Here is a 9,112-nt window from a genome sequence, read left to right as displayed (position 1 = left end):
TTCCCAGAATTTAATATGCATCACACACACATTACCCATGAGGGTCAGAAGCAGACGTGAGATCCCTTGGAGCTGGAGTTACAGGCAGTTGTGAGCTGCTGTGTACATGATGAGAGACTGGGGTCCTCTGAAGAACCGCAATCACTCACCAATTTAAATATTTAAAGGAGCAGTTGGGGGTGTGTGTGGATGGAGAGATGGCTCAGTGGTTGAGAGTACCGACTGCTCAGAGCCGGGCGTGGTGGCGCACGCCTTTAATCCCAGCACTCGGGAGGCAGAGGCAGGCGGATTTCTGAGTTCGAGGCCAGCCTGTTTTACAAAGTGAGCTCCAGGACAGCCAGAGCTATAAAGAGAAACCCTGTCTCGAAAAACCAAAAAAAAAGAGTACCGACTGCTCTTCCAGAGGTCCTGAGTTCAATTCCCAGCAACCACATGGTGGCTCACAACCATCTGTAATGGGGTCTGGTGCTCCCTTCATGTATGTCTGAAGAGAGCAATGGTGGTGTAGTCATATATGTAAAATAAATAAATAAATAAAATTTTTTAAAGGAGCAGTTAGGAGTCTCTTCCAGAGCACCCAAGCTTGGTTCCCAGAGTCCGTGCTGGGCGGCTCATTACAGCTGTAATTCCAGCTTCAAGAGATCAGATGGGCCGGGCGTGGTGGCGCACGCCTTTAATCCCAGCACTCGGGAGGCAGAGGCAGGCGGATTTCTGAGTTCGAGGCCAGCCTGGTCTACAAAGTGAGTGCCAGGACAGCCAGGGCTACACAGAGAAACCCTGTCTCGAAAAACCAAAAAAAAAAAAAAGAGATCAGATGGCTGCTTATGGACTCATGTGCACAGATCCATGCACACACATACATGCATAATTTAAAATAAATATTAATAGTAATAAAACTGGACACGGAGGCGGTCCACTTCTCTAAGCCTTACTGGGGATGAGGACCTGGAGACAGCTAAGGTCCCAGGGGCTCACTGGCCGGCCAATGAGAGAGTGAGTCAGAAAACTTCAGGGCTGTGCTTGGGTATGACTGATGGAGCCCAGGTATGATGGCACATGCCTTTAATGCCCACTGTGCATCATTGCCTCGAGTGTACATGGAATAAACCCTTCCCTCCCCAAGTAGCTTTTTGTCATAGTGTTTTATCAAACCAATTGAAATCCTAACTAAGTCACCTAGTATGCATGTAGCCTTGGGTTCCACTCCCCAGCACCGTAGAAACCAGACTGTCACCCCAGCACCGAGGGGAAGCAGGAGAGATCAGGTCACGGGGAGCCCAAGGCCAGCCTGGACCACAGCCGATCCTGCCTCAAAATAACTTATTGTAAAGCTGTCTTCCCACTGCCCGGAATTTGTCTTCATTCCATGTGGGCCCTCAGTCGGAAGAGCAGAGTCAGCCCCTGTGACTAAGGTTGTCTGTAGCAGTAAGTCAGATGTGGACGGGTCTTACAGCCTCAGCTTCAGGCTGAAGAACTTGCTGGCCCGAGCACTGGGGAATCCTAGGAAAGTGTGAGCAGGTGACAGATGGGAAAGATACGGAACTGGGCCAAGTGTCCAGGAACTGGAGGCTGAAGGCCTGTTCACTAGGACAGGCACATGAGGTGAATATGGGCTTTACTCGTGGGGGAGCTCTTGGGAAAGTGTGCGGGGAGGAAACTTGTGTTCAATGGCTTTAGTTTTGGGGGGGGGTCTTTTTAAATTTACTTTTATGTATGTATGTATGTGTATTTTAGGGGTGTGGTGTGTGTGTGTGTGTGTGTACCACAAAGATCATATGGAGCTCAGAGGACAATTTGCAAGTAATTTTTCCTTCTACCACAAGACCTTGAACTAAGGTCTCAGATTTAGCAGCAAGCACTTTTGTCCAGTGAGCCATGTTGCTTGCCTGCTTGCTTCTGCTTTTCCTCCCTCCTTTCTCCCCTCCCTCTTCTCTACCTCCCCCCCTCCTCTCTCTTAGAATCTCATTGTGTATCCCTGCCATTATGTAGACCCAGCTGGCCTCTAACTCACAGAGACGCTCCTGACTCTGCCTCCCAAGCACTGGACTCAAAGGGTCAAAGACAGACTGCACATGCCTAACGTCTTTCGTGTTTTGAAACAGTATGTCAAGTAGCCCAGGTTGGCCTTGAATCACAAGGGGATAACCTTGGTCTCCTGCCTCCCCTGCTTCTACCTACTCATGAGTGGGATGGCAGCTTATACCACCACTCCAGGCTTGGCTGGTTCTACTATAGGATATGCTTTGTCCCACCAGCTCCAGCCTAGCACTCAGTGTTCATTAGTTCATTAGAACAAATCTGGATTATCACATTGATTACAGTTCCAATGCTGGCCACGTGGGGCAGCAGTGAGCAGACCAAAGCATCAGTTACAGGACTTCTAGATGCTGATGTCCCTTTACTAAGGAGGGAAGGAAAGAGGGACGGAGAGGTCACTTCAGAGCTAGAGTGGTTGCTTACAGTGTTCAAGGCCCTGAGCTCCATCTCCAATACTGAAAAAATTAAAAAAAACAAACAACAATGACAATAACAAAAAACCTGAACAACCCAGCATTAGGGCAGAGGCAGGGGGATTGTGAGTTTCAGGACAGCTTGCCCTATAAGCCAGACTTTATCTCCGTAAAATAAGTTACAACTGAATAAATAAAATACACCTTTGGAGACAGTTTTCTTCAAACCTTTAGTTAAAATGAAAACTACTCAGCCAGGTGTGGTGGTGCACGCCTTTAGTCACAGCACTTGGGAGGCAGAGGCAGGCAGATTTCTGAGTTCGAAGTGAGTTCCAGTACAGCCAGGGCTATAGAGAGAAACCCTGTCTCGAAAAAACAAAAAAAAAAAGAAAGAAAGAAAAGAAAAGAAAATTACTCTGTTGCTTCTATGCCAAGCTGGGTAGGCCCTTACTTTCCAGACGGAAAATCCATCGGATTAGCATCTGAGCCTACTCGCTCTTGTGAATTGGAGGTGAGGGGGACTGGGATGTGACAATTGCCTGTCATCCCAGCACTTCGGAGGCATAAACAGGAAGATCAGGAGTTTAAGGCCAGCCTCAGCTACACAGTACGTTAGAGGTCAGCCTGGGGAACATGAGACCCTGCCTGGGGCCAGTGAGGGGAGTGGGGGAACAAATGAAACACTTTTGGAATACAGTCAAGCTGGCAGGAGGCAGTAGACTCCAGTCGAAGTGTGATGGCTATCTTTGACAGTCAATTCGATTGACAGTCTGTGAGAGTCCTAGAATCGCTGAAGAAAGACTCAGAAGGTGTGCAAAGACCTTTTATAATGGGACTGCTTAATTGCTTCTGAGATAACAGCAGACTTCTAAAACTTCGGGTGCATTCCGAGGGTTTGCAGGCATCATCAGTGGAAGGTAATAAAGAAGATATGCGTCCCAGGGCCCCCGGTGCAGACACGGGAGATAAGATACGGGCTGGGTTTGTCTAAACGCATCTTTAAGGACCGCTTAGTTACAGTCTCAAACTTTTCCATGACCCTGCAAGCCAGTAACAAATGGTGAAAGTGGAGTCAGACCGTTGCTCCTAGTGCATAGGCACGCAGGCATTCGCTGTTATAGCCTCTTATTCAACTTAGGACTGAATTTAAGTGCTGACTCACAGGTTTATTACCATGTGAACACACACGCTCTGAGAGTCGTTCAAGGCCTGAGAACAAAGGGCAGAGAAGCACAGTCCCCTACCTCAACCTGGCCTCCCGCTGTGTCGCTTTGAGGTGCTGACCCGAGGCTTCAGAAGCCGGCCTTAAAGTGACTCAGTCTGGTGGGTCAGCTGCAGAACTGCAGAGGCAGAATACCTTTCACCTGGAATAGAGAGCAAATGGTTCACGGCCTAGTTTCTAAGTGGAGATAAAATGGGATACGAAAAATGAACCCTTCAAGTCAACCTGATGGGAACTGGACCAAGATGTGACTCCTCTGAACGAACCTGTGCTTTCAGGAAGGGTTATCAGAGTGGGTGGGGGGGGGAGGAATACCCTTCTCTCACCTGGATGGGTGGTGCCTTCCTGTGGTGGCCCAGATCTGGAAAGCTGCCTGCCTGCCCTCCCACCTTCCTGCCCGGCCTCCCTCCCACCTGCCTCTCCTTCTTTTGACTGCCTATTGCCCCTGCTGTCACTGCCATATTTGTCCTTCACTAACACTGGAACCCAACTTCCTCCACCTTCCATAGGCCAGTGGCTGCCCAGGAATTCACCACCAGGTTGGGACTTCTGAGGCATTCAGTCTCGTGCACTGAAGCAGCTACCTGGTTCTCACCCTCCCCGGAGTGAGACAGCCACTGTTGCCATAGCAAGCCCCCATCATGTGAGCTACCCCAGTCTGGTTTGGGTGTTTTTATTTTACTTTTTAAGATTTATTTTCTGTAGGTGAGTGTTTGGCTGCATGTATGTATGTATGTGTACTGTATGTAAGCCTGATGCCTGTGGAGGTCAGAAGAGGGTATCAGATCCCCTGGAACTGGAGTTTCCACCATAAACTCAGCCTTCTGGAAGAACAGCCAGTGCTCTTAACCACTGAGCCACCTCTTCAGCTATGAAATCCCCTTAAATACATACACACACACACACACACACACACTTCGGTTCTGCTCCCCCAGAGAACCTTTGTGAAGGAGTTAAGGGGGGACCAGTAAGTAGGGCTGCATATTCAGACTTGATGGAGGATGGAGAGAACAGAATGTTCAAAAGGCTTCGCCTCATCCTGTGCACTCCTGATAGATGCTAGAGGCACAGCCAGAGATGCCACAGAGAAAGAATGGAATGCTGTCCATTCTTCCCGCTATAACTGCAGCCAGGAGGACCAGAAGACAGGCATCCTTAGCTACACAAAGTTCCAGGCCACCCTGCGCTATGTGAAACCCTGTTTCAAATGCAAAACACAACAAAACACCCAAAGAAACAAAGAAACAAACCTCACAAGCAGAAAAGGTTATCGTGAGACAGCCAAGCAGGTGGAGAGAAAGGAAAAAGAAGATAAATACACAAGACACTGGCCAGGCATTGATAATGTGCTACAGAAAAAGCTACGACAAAATGATAAGTCTGGGCACTCGGGTGTGGCTCAGTGGTAGATCAAGAGACCCTAGGTCCACAGCCAGCTCTCGCTGGCTGCCGAGGGGAGGCAGAGAAAGAGAGAAAGTCAAGGGAGAGGCAGGGCAGGAGGAACTCTGGAGCACCAGTGGAGGAAGAGCCTACAAGTAAGTGGAACATTGAGGGCAAAGGCCCTGAGGTCAAAGGTCAGAGGTCAGCAGCTCCTGAGAAGGTAAGTCAGAGAAGCCATGTTGGGAGGACAGTGGGAAGAGAACAGGCAGGAGGAGGAAGGGAGCAGATACAGCAGAGAGGAGCTCTGAGGCTGACAGTGCAGGGTGGGGTGGAGTAGATGGGGAGCCTGCATGGTTGCTCTTCCTTGCTCCTGGCACTAGGGAGGTGGAGGCAGGAAGATCGGGAGTTCAAGGCCAGCCTCTGCTATCTAGTGAGTTTAAATCAAATTCAGGTCATTAAAGTTAAAAACAAAAAGACAATTATGAAATGGTAGCCCGTTTTTCTCTGAAGGCAAATTAAAGCACAGAAAAGTGACTAGACTTTGAGCCCGCTGGGGCACGGTGGTACATGCCTGCCAGCTGGGGCACAGTGGTACTCGCCTGCCAGCTGGGGCATGGGGCTAACATGCCTGTTGTCTCTGCTCCTTGAAAGGGTGAAGCAGGAGGATTGCTTGAGGCCAGGAGTTCCAGGGCAGCCTGGACTAACCACAAATCCTAATCTCAAAAAACTACAATAAGCAGAGCACAGCATGAGGAGCACGCCTCTGGTCCCAGCGCTTGAGAGGCAAGCCAGGCTCTGGATATTTGAGGCCAGCTAGGTCTACCTAGTGAGTTCCTGCGACACTGCCTAAAAGCAAGCAAACAAACAAACAAACGAGCAGGCTTTGTGACACTGATCCATAACCTCAGTGCTCTGGAAGCCCAGGAGTTCAAAGTCATCCCCAACTCCATGGGGAATGAGGGCAGCCTGGTCCCTAAAATGTCTGTAGATTTTACCAGCTTTCCAGGAGTGTCCTCCTGGTGGCCTGGAATTCCCACCATACTCAGGCTCCACAGCTGGCTCTTTGGTCGCCTCAGGCTCCAACCTGTTTGTTCTCTTTTTTATGCAGTCTCTGGCTCTGAGGCTGATGTTGGCCTGAAGTTCATGGTCCTCTGACTTCTGCCTTCCCAGTGCTGGGATCCCAGGTGTGGCCACCTTGCCCAGCTCGGTCTGTGCCCATTCGCTTAACTTCATCACCGTGTGCACGGCATACATAGGTATGTGTGTACAGGACTTGGAGGCCCGGTCTATCTGTCCTTCCCTCATCTTTGTCAACAAGCACTTTTATACACTGAGCCCTCTTACCATACCTATCTCATCAGTGCCAGCTATGCAGTTCAGGGAGAGGCACACAGGAAGTGTGTGTGTGTGTGTGGGGGGGTGGTAGGGGATGGGGAATGAGGGGTAGGAGGGGTGGGGGAGCTCACACATTAACTCAAAGCTACATGACATCATTGAGACATCAGATGAAGACTTCTGTGTGTGTGGTGTGCATCTACCCTCTTCTACTTCAGGATTTTTTAAATTTTAATGTTTGTGTGCATGATATATGTGTGGGCTCATGTGGATGCTATGGAAAGACTGTGGAGGTCAGTCAGGCACAGTGGTCTCTACTCCCAGCACTCTAGAAGCAGAGGCAGACATAGCTCTGTGAGTTCAAGGGCAGTCTGATCTACCTATCCAATTCCAGAACAGCTAGAGCTACACATTGAGACACTGTCTTTAAAAACAAAACAAACAAACAAACAAAACAAAACTGTAGCAATCAGAAGAGAACTTTTTTTTTTTTTTTTTTTTTTTTTTTGAGACAGGGTTTCTCTGTATAGCCCTGGCTGTCCTGGAACTCACTTTGTAGACCAGGCTGGCCTCGAACTCAGAAATCCACCTGCCTCTGCCTCCCGAGTGCTGGGACTAAAGGCGTGCGCCACCACGCCCGGCAGAAGAGAACTTTGTACAGATGTTTCTCTCCCTCCACTTTGACATGGGCTCCAGGGATGATCTCAGGCTCCCCTGCAAAAGTCTTCCCAAGGGGCTGGTGAGATGGCTCAGTGGGTAAGAGCACCCGACTGCTCTTCCGAAGGTCCAGAGTTCAAATCCCAGCAACCACATGGTGGCTCACAACCATCCTTAACGAGATCTGGTGCCCTCTTCTGGAGTGTCTGAAGACAGCTACAGTGTACTTACATATAATAAATAAATAAATCTTTAAAAAAAAAAAAAAGACAATACAAAAAAGTCTTCCCAATCCTATCTGCTTCCATGTCGTTGTGTGATTGTGTAGTGATTGTGAACATGTGTGCATGCATGCATGCATGTGTGTACTGTGTGTGTGCGCGCACGCATGCGTGAGTTTCCTAAGGCTTGCTTACAGGAGCATGGGAATCTCACCACTGAAGAAACTGCCTCTCCATCCTTCAGTACCTGTTAACTACCAGCAGGTCTCTAGGAGGGTGTAGATTTATTCTTTTCACTTGTGCAGGTGCCTGTGTGAGTCTATATGCACACAAGTGCAGGTGCCTTCAGAGGCCAGCAGAGGCATCAGTTGACCTGGAGCTGAAGTTACAGGCAGTTGTGAGCCTCCATGCATGTGTCCTGGGAACCAAACCTGGTCCTCTGCAAAAGCAGCATACAGTTATGAGTGCACTGGGTTATATGAGAGATAACCACTGGAGCAGTGTACAGTTATGAGTGCACTGGGTTATGTGAGAGATAACCACTGGAGCAGTGTACAGTTATGAGTGCACTGGGTTATGTGAGAGATAACCACTGGAGCAGTGTACAGTTATGAGTGCACTGGGTTATGTGAGAGATAACCACGGAGCAGCATACAGTTATGAGTGCACTGGGTTATGTGAGAGATAACCACTGGAGCAGCATACAGTTATGAGTGTACTGGGCATGTGAAAGATAACACCCCCTGGGATTATGTTCTTTTTCTCAGGAATTCATTTTTTGGGAAGTGTATTTTTTTAGACAGGATCTCATACTTTAGCCCAGGCTGACCCAGTCCTCCCTATTTAGCCCAGTTGTCTCAAACTCACTACAATCCTCCTGCCATTAACAGACATGATCTACCACACCAGGACTCTTTAAATCTTTATTACATTTATTTACTTACTTATTATTGGTAGGGCAACAACCCAGATGTGGAGGTCAGAGGACTTTTGGGAGCCAGTGCTCTCCTTCCACCTGATGGAACTCGGGCTCTCAAGTCTTGCCAGGAAGTGCCGCTCTGAGCCATTCTCTGAGCCGTCTCTAAGGCCCATCGCCAGACTTTATTCTTTGGGATTCCTTTGTTGTTCGGTTTAGTTTTTGTTTTGTTTTTAGAGACAGGGTTTCTCTGTGTAGCTGTGGATATCCTGGAACTTGCTATATTGATCAGGCCGCCTTTTAACTCAAGAGATCTGCTTCCGCCTCTCGAGTGATGGGATTAAAGAAGCGAGTCCCATTCTGGCCCAGCTTTATTTTGTGGAATTCTAAGGACAACCTCTTTATTTATGAATGAGACAGTCTCAGGTCTTGAACTTGCTATGGAGCTGAGATTTCTCATGAACTCCTGACCCTCTGACCTCCACGGCCCAGGGTTACACTGCGCACCTCGTGTATACCGGCCTGCATCTGTGACCTAGGGCTCCGTACGTGTTGGCACGCACTCTACCAACTGAGTCACACCCCAGCCTCCCTGCAAACCGGCAAAATTTCTTGTTTGAAATAACAGGAAAGACCTGCAGTGTGCGGAAGAGGATGGCTTTGCTCCGCCCCTCTGGGTCCCTCTCTGCCTAAATTCCTTCTCTCCCGATCAATCTTGAAGGCCTGTTTTACAGCTGGCTGTTATCTGGCACAGATAGCACAGTCAAATCCCCTCCCCGCCCCCGCGCGCCCCAAACCCACTGCTGGGATGGAACCCGAGCCGCTCTGGGGCCAGGCAAGCCCTCCACCTCTGACCTGCCAGCCTGGTACCTTCTCACCCATTTTAAAGACCAGAAGACCGAGCCTGGCTCAGTCCCAGGCTGGACCTCCC

The sequence above is a fragment of the Mus caroli genome, unplaced genomic scaffold (genome assembly GCF_978045245.1).
Source record: "Mus caroli unplaced genomic scaffold, Mus_caroli_1 scaffold_11, whole genome shotgun sequence".
In the NCBI taxonomy this organism is placed as follows: Eukaryota; Metazoa; Chordata; class Mammalia; order Rodentia; family Muridae; genus Mus; species Mus caroli.
The sequence above is the reverse complement of the archived record's forward strand: the minus strand, read 5'-3'. Positions refer to the sequence as shown.